Source organism: Gasterosteus aculeatus, chromosome 11 (genome assembly GCF_964276395.1).
Source record: "Gasterosteus aculeatus chromosome 11, fGasAcu3.hap1.1, whole genome shotgun sequence".
Lineage (NCBI taxonomy): Eukaryota > Metazoa > Chordata > Actinopteri > Perciformes > Gasterosteidae > Gasterosteus > Gasterosteus aculeatus.
The window spans coordinates 3,941,389-3,954,181 of NC_135699.1; the positions used below are offsets into that span (position 1 = coordinate 3,941,389).

The 12,793-nt window shown below is 45.8% G+C and overlaps 1 protein-coding gene and 1 long non-coding RNA gene across 34 annotated transcripts in view; one reads left to right on the plus strand and one right to left on the minus strand.

The window, feature by feature from the left end:
• nfixb (nuclear factor I/Xb) overlaps positions 1-12,793 on the plus strand; it is a 102,899-nt gene that overhangs the window by 53,747 nt on the left and 36,359 nt on the right. The window lies entirely within an intron of this gene.
• Positions 6,153-8,070, minus strand: LOC144384610 (uncharacterized). Its single transcript, XR_013451416.1, has 2 exons — positions 7,104-8,070; positions 6,153-6,988 (listed from the first exon to the last, which is right to left on the minus strand). It is a non-coding gene; the product is annotated as an uncharacterized LOC144384610 (long non-coding RNA).

The window sequence follows — 12,793 nt, forward strand, 5'->3', positions numbered from 1 at the left end:
ACTGCTTAAAACCAGAGACATTAACTTTGTAGAGGGCTTACCAGAGTCTCTGTGCGATGATGTTTTACTACCTCCTGCCAAAAACAATCTACTCATTATAGACGATTTAATGAATGATGCCGGGAATAATATAGAAGTTCAAAATGTTTTTACCAAATATGTACATCATAGAAATCTCAGCTGTATATATTTAGTACAAAATTTATTTATTCAGGGTAAATCTAGTCGCACTATTAGTTTAAACACCAACTATCTCATTCTGTTTAAAAACCCTAGGGATAAATATCAAATCACACTACTGGCCAGACAGATGTTTCCGGGTAATACTAAATATTTTTTAGAGGCCTTTAACGATGCGACCCAACAATCATATGGCTATCTTCTCATAGATTATAAAGCGTTGACCCCCGAACATTTAAGACTCAGAACGGCTTTGCTATCGGACCAACAGGTTGTGTATATCCCCAAAAAAACAAACAGGCGTTAATAACGCTAAAATGTCATCACGCATGCAGAGGAATTTGTCATTGTTGGAGTTGATATATAAATCTACGCCTCGTGTGCGACGTGTCATTGTTAATAACGCCAGCACGGATTTTATCGACTCTCTGTGTGAGATCGCACTCAATGTATTGAGAGGTAACATTCCTTTGACCGACAAACAATTCGCCCTCTTAAAGAAGAAGAAGAAGATTATCCGGCTGGTGGCGGATAAAAAAGTTAAACGGACCAAGAAGAAAAAGACCCTCAACCAGTCGGGGGGCTTTTTATTACCGTTATTAGGGGCTGCTATTCCGTTTATAATTAGTCTTGTCAATAGGAGGGGCTAAAAATGGAGCACACCCAAAAAATGTTTCTGGTCCCCCAGCATCAGCTTGGCCTGGTAAAGCAGCAGCCTCATTATAAGCAGCAGGATCAACGAGAGTCTATAAGACAGGCGGTGCAAAATGAGCTTGATAGAGCTATGATTGACGTGTTGAATCAACCTGATACAGACATGTACGAAAAAGCCAAAAAATATTCCGTTATTTTACAAAGATACTTGGCTGTGGTGAGACAGGGAGAGCGTGAGAAGGGGGCGTTGCCTTTACCACTACCCTCCGGTGAAAGTGACACGGGCTCAAATCCTGTCGTTTCAGCAGATGACGTACCAGGAAAAGATGTGATTTTAGGCAATGTGATCAGGCACATACCTAAAAAAAGTAAAAAACATGCCGAATATATTTTGGATGCTTTGAACCACGCAAAAAACGACATATCCTGGACAGACCGAGGGGAGATCGTTGTCAACAATCAAACGATCAAAGGCACCCATCTGTATGATCTGGTGAAAAGTGTCACGTCCTCGTATAATGTTTTAGACGAATCTAGACCTATCGGTTGGAAGATATTTTTAAAAACGCTAGCTGATTTAAATATCCCCCTATCCGCTATCCCCAACACGCAGGTTAGGAGGTCTATTGCTGAATATAAGGGTGGTGATGCAGTTTATGACGGGGGTTTTAATGTTTCGGGGTCATTCAAAACAAAAACTAGGACCAGCCGATCTATAGACAGCACCCCCTTTAAGACACCTAAATCCCTAAAGACCAAATTTTTTAGGAGTGATGATTCGTGGGAAGATTTTTAAGATTTGTTTGGCTATTACTGTGTGACACATGTCTTTTTTATTTTTAAGCTTGTACTGGATGCATATTATTTTTATTTTATTTTGTATTATTATTATTTTGTTTTTAACTTTACACAAGTGTTTGTAATGCTTTTGTATTATCTGTTAGTCTGTTCTTTGTGGATGGAAAATAAAATTGGTGTTCACTGCTGAAAGTTGTCTTTATATATTTTATTCATAAAACGTCACAGGATAGTTTATCATTAGATCACACATTGTACACACGTAAAAGCATCCTCACAACACCCTGAGGGTTGGATTTTGTTAACAAAACGACAGACCATCGCATCATTATTGACTAGATTAGGTCCGTACAAAGTTAAAACTCGTGAATAAGACCAGCCTTTTTGTATATAACATAGAAAAAACACACAATGTTGGCCACAGGTTGTAGTAAAATTATTTTGAACCTGTTTCCTAGAATAAGACATAGTCGTACAGTTATAATTGAGAAAATTAACTATTTCTTTTGGAAACTGTTCATAATCAGGAGGGTTTCCAAAACTGTCAAAGAAAAAGCCATGCTTGTATTTTGTGATATAAATCGCCAACCAATGCTCTCCGGGGCTGCTGGACGGGTGCGTATTTACAATAGTCATCACCGGATACTTGCGCAAAGCCTTCATAGGCAGCTGGTCACACGCTAACACGCCCATAAAATCGACCCCCCTAACAACCCGTTTTCGAACAATACTCGTCAACTCTATGGTGTTCATGGTGTTTAAAAGTTATCCACCAAGACTTGTCGTTGGTTTGATATCTCGATAACGGAGTCAAAAACAGAATAACATATGATATTTATGGTACGAGGAAGGGCCGTTCTGAAGCGGACCTCCAGGCGCACATTCCCCGTCTTGATTAGTGACACGTTCCCCGACTGCCCGTCGTCAGGCTCCAGATTAAAACAGAACAGCGAGTAACCGTGACCAAAGTCACTCCGTGTTACAGCCAGCGATCTGTCTTTTAAATGTCGACCTGTTGTTTGAATCAGGTGGTAATATTCTCTCACGTACTGGCCGCTCTGGAAGAGTGGCTGTAGCGGTCTCGCTGGATATGCGTGGCCATCAGCGTAAATGCTTAAAAACTCGGTGTCATAGTGTTGGAAATTAAAGGGATTCCGTGTATAACTACCCGTGTATCCTTCGTTGTCAACAAACCCTAAAACAATAAACTTAGGGATCTGTCCCATGAATAGATTCTCCTGGTTGCAGACTCGGGTCCCCGCCGGAATGGAGAATGTTTTCAGCGCTACTCTGTCGATGGCATACTTGGCGTTTGTGTGTTGAAGAGCCCTGCTGTGCGCCAGTCGGACCGTCGGAGCTACGGAGACCTTTTTTACAAATACACTAGCGGCGACTATCTTGACCTTGTATTGAGCCGCTGCAGCCGTCATCAGCGAGAATTCGTCTTTTGACCGTATACATTTCAAGGAAATATCAACGCCGTTAAGCAACAGCTTCTCTTGAAAAAACAAATCGGCATGTATTGGTACAATTAACTCCACTATACGGCTTTCAACGGTGTGTCCTCCTCGCGCGGCCAGCCCCTCGTTGTCCCCTTTAATAGACGTCTCGTCCATATGCTGCGCGGTGTCTTTACTAAACAGAGCTGTACTAAACTGCGTCTCCAGGGTGTCTTTCCCGTAATTAAGCAAACATTCGATTATGCCTCGGTATGGGTAGGTGTTTGAAGATTGTGAAATGAGCCTGTCCCCTAGCATGATATCAACCTGGGAGAATAAGGTACATCCGGGGTAATTTATGAAGCCGACATCAGCATCGGCTGCTAAATTGGACCCATCCGCATTAGTTATCTTTACACGCATATACAGAAAGGTATCGTTCAGATCCAGGTAATCTTCACCGCTGGCCGAAATATGAAACTCCAAAGGGCCTCTGTCTGTAATGGATGAGACTGGCGGGATCTCGATGAAGGAATATTTCTCTATGGACGTTTGTGTATAAGGAACAGTAAAGAGATCCAGTTCAGACTTTACACACTCCGCCGACTGATTATGGATGAGCGCCATAGTTTCTACCTCTAAAATATGTCTTTAGCCAAAATCCGGGCGCGTTTTATCTGAGAACCTCTTCGGGCTGTGCCAGATTTCTTTTTGACTCCCGCCTTGTTCCTACCATCCCTTTTACATTTTTTGGTCCCTGGCCCCGCACCGCCCCTGCCTGTGGGGGGTCTTTTCAAAGCCCTGCGGGTGTGTATTAGCATGCCGTGACCCTGCTGCTGCTCTGGTTGTTGTTGAGCCCCAGAGAACGGTCCTTTGGCTATATTTGATACAACGTCTCCGATGATGTTAGTAGCGGCTGTTTTCAAATGTGGTTTAGCCAGGCTGAACCCCCGTTTTAAAAGAGGAAGGGCCATCCTGAGCAGCCCCCGAAATATACCCCCCAAACCATTGCCATATTGTGTCTGAGATCCTATAAATCCCGGTAGTTCTCCGCCGGCTTGGTTCATATAATATGCCATATATCGGCCGTCGTCGTGTGTGTAGTGGCTATTCCTCATCTTCCACTTGTTTTCTTCTTTTCAGAAACGCTGTTTTATAGGTCTGAAATGTAGCTTCGCTATGACCTTTCCGTATAAAAAGGGTATGTATCCGTTCTGATCGTTTTTTATGGATATCTCAATATCATCAATAACGTTTTTGGAGAGAGATGTGTATTGCGGCCTGTCGTAAGTCAGAGTGGGTATGCGTCGTTGTTCGGCAGCCACATTTATACATCTTAGAAGAGGTACATGGCTGTCCCCCACTAATTGATAGTCGACAATATCGCTATATATGTAAAATGTGTAACAACCTGCATGTATATCGGCGGGATAGGGGGTGATGTGGGATCTGTCAGTAGTCGGTAGGGGAAAAGCCTCCCCATCTTTAAACCCCAATATTGTCGCGAGCCGTCCTACAAAGGTTATAGTTGAATCCTCTGTTGACCCCAGAAAGTATACGCGGTTTTTAACACTACTATAATGCATAGATACCCCCTCCAGCTGCGTGTTAGTGCTGATTCGAGCATTAAACGCTTTAACAATAGCCTGTATAGACTCATAAACCCCAATGTCCATAGTAAAGGCCGATTTAACCCTATTTTTACCATTGTACACTTTTACAACCGCATCTGTTTTCGGAAAACTGTACCACACTCTCGGATACTGGAATTCTACCAACCCCACCTCATGTGGTTCGCTCAGAACAATGGCCTTGGCTAATTTTGTCCTGTAGTTCCATATCTGATTTTTAGGATAAACCTGAGCAGACGCGTTACTAGGTAGTGTAACATAAAAACCATTCTGGGTCATCGTGCCGTGTCCTATGGTGGCCGGTTTAAGAGTGAACTCTCAAGATGCATGCATGTGTCTTTTATCAAGCATCCGTTATGTCTTTTTCTGAGACCCAGGAGTTAAACTTCTCGGGCCATCCCAACCATTTCACAAAGACCTGCTTCTTGCCTCTGGAGATTTTTCTATCCATAATTTTTTCTATTTTAAACATCTTGTTTTTACCTATAATTACTTTTTGTAACTCCGGTTCGTAAAACGTACCTTTCAACAATTCCCCTGCACAATCAGTTAGTTTATAAACCGGAGGATCTCGGGCTATACACCTTGATATTGTAAAATGCTCATCGGTGAATGTTTGTTTATAACCCTTCCTAAATCCCCCGCGGAGTTTTGATATTCTCACGGTGTCGCCCTTGTTAAATTTAAAGCATACTGGCTTCTGAGGGTACAACTTGTACAGTTGGATGAAGACCGCCTTCTCATTGTCTTTATTGACTGCTGATGGCTGCATCTTTATGGACCTGTGGTGTGAGTTATTATAGGCCTCGACAAGCTCCTGTACTACATCCACATATCTTCGTGAATTAACGGATGTTAAATATCTCCACATGCGGGTTTTAAAAGTCCTGTTAAAGCGCTCCACCACGCTGGCCTTGGTCTCGTTCGATGTTGAAAAATGCGTAATTTTATACTGTGACATTAACCGCTGAAAGTGTTTGTTATAAAACTCTGTACCTTCATCTGTTTGAAGTTTCACAGGTATGCGTCCGTCACTCAGAATGTCTTTAAAGGCTTTTGTGACTGTGAGGCCCGATTTGTTAGAAAGACATCTAACCCACGCATATTTGGAAAATACATCGATACACGTCAGTAAATACCGCACAGTATCATTTTCCTCAGCATATTCACCCATATCAACTAGATCAGCCTGAAACTGTTTGTCAATGCCGCGGACCAAAACCCTATTCCTCGGGAAATGTACGGCTGCCTTGGCGTGTAATGTGTACACGTCTTGCGCTAGTAGGTATTCGTTAACACTAGATAGTGACGGCGTCACCCCGGTACATTCTCCAACCGCATTGCGAAGTTTAGACACACTGCCTAACCCTCCCGGATGGGCTGGGTCTAGATAAATCTTCTGTAGAGTCCCTTCCATGATAATACCAAAGTATAAATGCCCGACAGTTCATTCGTTACAACATATTTTATTTCTCTTGTACAACATGTGACAAGCAGATTGATAGTATAGTAGTATTTCGCCCCACTGCAAAAGCAAAAATACATTTTCAGTTATAAAAACACTCAAGAACTTCATTCATTTTCGATTTCATTTTGTTTTTGTTTTTAGCATGTTAGATTGTTTTTACGCATCAATGTCTGTCGCATCATCATCATCATCATCATCATCATCATCATCATCGGGTACCTCCCATGCTTCATACGGGTTTGATACTTCTCCCCACAACCTGCCAAGCTTTTTCAGTTGGTTCATTTTGAGTTCATCTTCCCCGATCAGTGTATCATACATTTTCTGGATACTTTCAGCCGCATTGCCTCCAGATTTCAGCTCGTCAAGAAGTACTTCCGCACCCCCCTGGATGCGGTCTGCATCGACCTGAAGGTCATTCATATCCATAAACAGGAGGATGGCGGATATGAAGTTGTCATTCCAGAGCCTTTTCATCAGCGGATCAAAGTGTAGTTCGTAGAACCAGTCACATGGATATAAACACGGATGGTTTTTCTGACTGGGATTATTTGTTTGACAGCCGTAGCAGATCTCTATATTATATTTAACCCAGACCTTGTTCAACAGATGTAGCACCCCGATTCTAAGGTATTCTAGGAACCGTGCAGTATCCTTAAACACCTCGTGAGGTTCACAGAGCTTCTTTTCTTCTTCTTTTTCTTGTGTGGCCGTCGGTCCGGGAGGCGGAGTCTGAGGCGGGGTGTGAACCATCAGAGCTGGAGGTGAAGGAGAAGTGGGCGGGGTCCATCCCCCCTGGGTCCCTGAGATTTCAGAGACTAAACAAAAAATGTTTTTCTTTTTTTTATGATTCTGCATGAATTAACATCAGTGACAGAAATATATATATACATATATATATATATATATACACACAACATTAGCATAACCCACCTGTCATTCTTTTAGATGATTGAGGGGTGAATTATTTTCGGTCTACACATGGTAGTAGATATACCAGGTTGCACACCGCTCGGTGTATTGTCGTAAACAAGACGTTTTCTAACAGCCCCGTAAGCCTTACTGACGCTGTCTCTCTGGATAGATTTGTCAATCTGACTAAACACTTTTTGCAGAGCGGGCCAGTCACACCACTGAACAAAGAACACGAGGGGGAACCATATATTAAACTCTTCAATGGTAAGAGGGTACGGATGCTCTCTCCATCCTCGGCGGCCTCTTTGAGCTACCACATACTCTCTGTCTTCACAAACGTTTAAAAAAATGAAATCGTCAGGGCGTCTGTTGTACCGATCTGCCATGAGATGGTGTATTTTAGGCCCTGTTGTACTATACCACTGAACAGAGTATAGAGATTCTAGAAAACCTGATTGTTCAAGATCTATGCAGACAATTGATCGAAACTGCTGCCAATCTTTTACAGACATACACCCATGTCGACCCCCCACAGCAGCCTCATCATCAACTGTTTCACCAACACCCCCTCCTAGCTTGTCTTGGGCCTTGATTCTAGAAATCATAGTGACCGTGCCATCATAGTATTTAACATTATACACGTACCCATAAACACCCTCCAGCTCTAGCTCTACAGCCGGCTCTCTAGAAAGACATCCCTCACGCTTTTTCCGGCTCTGGGAAGCATCTACATCTGTATAGCATGGGCTATTTTCTGTAGACATACCTATGTCAGTCTCTGCGGCCTGCTCCATGCAATATGCAGCCTGCATTTTGCAAAGAATCCGTGTGCACAGCAATAGTAGCGGAACCAGCAACAGCAGCAACAGCAGCAGCAACAGCGGATGAGGCCAAAATGAGTGCGTTGGTGGTGGAGGTGAATAACACATCTATATATATGATGAAACCCCTCCTACAGTCCCGTGTTTCCGGTCAAAACTAACGCCCATTGCATAAAACACCCACTGATATGGCAAATTTCCAATCAAAACCAAGCACATCATCGTCAAAAATGGTTTACGTATCCATTCGTAAAATGACGCATTTCCGGGGCATGACTTCAAAATGGCGGCGGTCACATGCCCACCCCACACCCCTCCTACCCCCCAAAAGTTCAATGACGCATTTTTCCGGTCAAAATGGCGGCGGTCACATGCCCACCCCCCCACCCCTCCTACCCCCCAAAAGTTCCCTCTTGCACGCCCTCTGGCATGTGACTGAGGTCAAAGGTCACATGCACGCGCAAAAGTAGAGGCTATATACTACTCGTGACTCCACGTGTTGTCTGGCGCGGCCTGCGAGGCCTCTGCACCTCTGTTGCCTATAGATCCCAGCGTGATCCACCTCATCCTCTCACTGGTGAAGGCAACGCAGTTGAGCTGCACAGAACCACCTCTGACGTCTTCCTGCCGAGGGTTGGGGGTAAAATGGGACGGTGAAACCAACTCGATCACGCTGGATCGGTGTCCAGAGAACATACGTGTGTGTGTGTGTGCTTGCAGACACACACACGCTGCCGGCCGGCTGTGGTGTCCTGCGCCTGTGTGGCCCTCCGGCGCTGTGGATGTGGAGCGAGGCAGGAAATGTGTGAGCCATGAAGGCATGTGTTTATGCTGGCGGCGGTTGGCCATCGCCAGCCAGAGGGGAGAACAGACCCCCGTCCCCCCAGAACCTCTGCCTCTTTCAAGATCTCTCTCTGTCCCCCTCCCTCCCTCCCTCCCTCTCGGGGGGGCAGACACACCTCTAATGGAGATGAGATGTTTGGATAATGAGCCTTAAATGAGGAATGAGGACACTCGACGAAGCAGCGTGTCCTAATGAAATGTAATGACCTCGTGCAGCTCGGCCGCTGCTCGCTGAGTTTGGCCCGAGCCCCGAATCAACTTTTTTTTTGTTATTCTTCAAGGTTTGGACAATAAACCTTTTGGCTAATAAAAAAAAGAGCCGTCGCACAGTTTTTCTCTTCTTGTTAGACAGCTAGATTGATTTAATCACTGCCTGATGTTTCCTGTGTGTGTGTGTGTGTGTGTGTGTGTAAGGATGGGTGGTGAAGCAGCCATTCCAGCCTCATTCATGAACAGATTTGTGATTTATTAAGTTTTAAGACTTAAGCCTTACTTGGTGTTTAGGCCTCGGTGTTGTTAAAAGAACTGAAGTACCACACCAGCACCTCTTTGAAGCTCTACCGATACCAACGGAGTTCTTTGTGCGATACTTTCCAACAACATGGCAGCATCTCGGCACAGACTCCTGCCAACCGCTGTAAAATGCGCCGCGCTGCGGGCCAATCGGGCGCCACGTTGAATGACGAGCGCTCTCTGTGATTGGCTGCTGTTGGAGAAGTTTCCACGCTACTTTCAGACGTTAAAGCCGATTTCTTAGTCGCTGTCTTGACCTCTGGCAGAAATACGGTTTAACCAATGACATCGGCCGTTTTAATATTATTATATTCAACCCATGAAATAAAGCACCGAGGCTGAGTGCGTCTGTGGGGGGGGGGGGAGCAAGACGCTAGCGAGATATCAACGAGCTGTGGGGGAGACGGCGAGTGAGCTCCTGCCACATTGTTTGGCTCTTCTCTCTCTCCCTCGCACGCCGTCCAGCGACCTTGAGATAAATACCTCGGAAAGTACAGAAACAGAGTTTGAGGAATGAGGGTCATACTTTTTTTTACTCTCCAGTCTTTTTAATGAAACAAGTGTGCAAGCTGGCAGTTCAAAGAACTCTTAATAAGTTGGAGGTAAAGGGGGAGGAAGGAGTGTGTGGGGGGGTATAGACGCCATATTGATGTTCTCCTTGGTAGTAAAAGGGGGGCTGTCATGTCTCTTATGGGTGTTACAGTCAATAAAGGTACAGTAGAGGAAAAGCAGCCCTCTATTCCTGCATCTACCTGCCCCGAGCCCCCACCCCTCCCTCTGATCTCCTCACCGGCGGCCGGCGGCTGGTGGTCACGGTGGGACGCGATGGCGTCGGGTCAGCTGGGCCCGGGAGTCCGTCCGCTCAATGTCAGTGGGATCGGCGAGGCTAAGTCCCGGCGAGCGTGTGGATCCCGGTGATTGAGTGATTGAGCGCTTTAGTGTTTGAGCTCTGCCCAACGGCCCAAACAAGTTAATCCCCCCCCGCATCCCTTTCACTAACCCCAGATCCGCCGCGCCGAGGGGAGGGGCCGCGGAGGGCACATTTAGCAGACAGGGCTTTAAAAGGGGAAAAAAAGAAAAGCTCCTTAATGATTTAATCAGCGGAGATATTCATTTGCTGTAATACGAGGTCGCCCGCGCTGATGCGAACGGGAGAGTTTGTGATTATGGAGCTGGATTAAACAAAGAGGTTGTGCTTTTTCTAAACTTTTTTTGATTGAGGGCAGAATTTGAGCCGGAGATCAGGCGAGCTCGTTTGGAATCGGATGATCCTTTGTGGAGAGAGGAGATCCACTCAAGCTACAGCGTCCGATTTTCCTTATTTTATTGCACACAGGTCAGTAGAGGCGGAGCTTGGCTGGACTTGACCTTTAGATAAGCCCCGCCCCTTTGCTGCTCCTCCACCAGACCTTCCACAAAGCCCCAAATGTCATTAACTGCACTACCTGCATAATTATCAAATGAAGAGTCAAAAAATGGGTTTTTGGGTACAGCGTCTCCATATGTTCATATATGTCCATAGACCCACTGCAATGTGGACCAAGCCACGGCCATCCAATCAATTTTCTCATTTCACCCCAGCCAAGTGGTTCTATGGGGTACATGAGGCTGACGGGGCGATCGGCCGCATTCCAACTACGGTGACTAAAAGGCAGCTGTTGTGTTCCAAGTCCTCGAGTAGTTTACAGACCGGTGGGTGACTTTAAGACGGTGCGCTGAACGGGGACTTATGAAATGGGGAAACCGCTGAATGCATTTCTTAAGAGTTAATCTGAAATCGGCAGACTTGATGTGGATCAGCGCCGGGCCGTGCGGGTTCCTGATGTACTTACTTACATACCAAACGGAAAAATCGCACAGACGGACCAAAGTCCAAGTGAAGGCATGTGAGACAAGTCGGAGAGAGCGAGACCCGAGAGTCCGGCCGTCGCGGATCAGAGCCCCTGAGGGGCCCGTGCTGCACACACACAGCTACTACGTTTACAAGTGGAGCTCTTGTGGAAAAAAGGCCGCTCGGGTGCTGATTATGAAGTCGCCACCTGTGTTTCTTCAGCGGCGTTGCTCTTGGCTCATGGAGCACCGCGTTGACTTAGCATTTGGAATCGGAATAATCAGGCCCGTGTCTTTCGCTCTGCTCTCGTCCGGTGTTGCTATTCCCCATCTGCAGTTCCTCTCGGGCTCGGTTCGCTAAATGGAGGAGACAGAGAATTAGAAAGAAAGGAAAAAAGGCGACCATGCCAACACGCTCTCCCCAAGGTTACAAGATGGGAAGAGGTTAAAGAGGAGAAGGGAGAGGAAAGAAGAGGAAGAAGAAAGATGGGGAGAAGTGAAATGGAAAGATCAGGCTTCTCAGATCGCACCAATTACAGGAACATTCAGGAGCCAGTCTCTGCAGAACGCATTAGCAGCCCCGATCTGTTCCCCGTATTGTTCTCTCCGTCTTTCCTCCCTCCATTTCTTTATTTTCCTCCCATTTCATCTTACGATCCCAGTGGGGTTACCATTGGTGAGGTATTTCCTGCTCTAAGTTTCCCTTCAGTCTGCTGTGTGAACCAGCGCTGGAGCATTCGAGGACGCAATGCAGTTCATTCTTTATAAGCAAACTTCACAACTGGGCGTTCACTTAGCCCCCCAGTCAACATGTAATGCTGCATAAAGCATATGGTTACATGAAGTGAAAGGGCCTTTTGCTCCACACCGAGCGGTTGACTGACGCTTTTATCCAAAGCGACGTACAATAAGTGCATTCAACCACACGGGTACAAACTCAGCAGAGCAAGAAACAAGAAAGTGCAATTTCATCAAATGAGCCAATTTACAACTTGCTATAGATAAGTGGCGTTATAAGTACAATTTAAGTGCTACTATTTGTTAGTCTTTTAGTGGAGGTAGAGCCTGACGAGGTGTGTCTTTAGTTTGCGGCTCTTATTATATTTCTATTAAGGTCGGATTAGGTCGGACTTTTCTCCCAAATCTTTATGTCCATATTTTTTCCATATTTTCTGTGTTTCAACGTGTTCATCTCCACAGTGATTTATTTTAAGGAAAATATTCAGAATATATAACGTCCTTACATTCCCCCACATTACTCTTGGCGCCAAAGAATAGATCATCGGCTCCGTCCTGTTTGGCTGTCTGCTCGCCCGCTCACGGGACCGACGCTTTCAGCCAAGAAATCATCTTCCCCCGCCGAGATTTCGCTCGACTTGAACACATTTTGCTCAAACGCCAGCGTTCGTTCGCATCGTCATATTCCATCTTTTGAGAATCGATTGTGTTGCACATCACAGCCGTTCCAACCCGTCCGGACATCTTTTGACCCTTAACTGGAGGCACAGATGTAGGACTGCGTCTCTCGTAAACACCCCGAGGGGACAAAGAGGAGATGACAGAGGGAACGTGGGGGGGGGGGGGGGGGGGACCAGATAGATGTGCTGTTTCTGATACCCGACGCGCTGACTCAGCAGTGAATGGGGGCCGCCTTCAGCGACTGATCTCTTACTTTCGGGGGGGGAGCACAACACGTGGGAG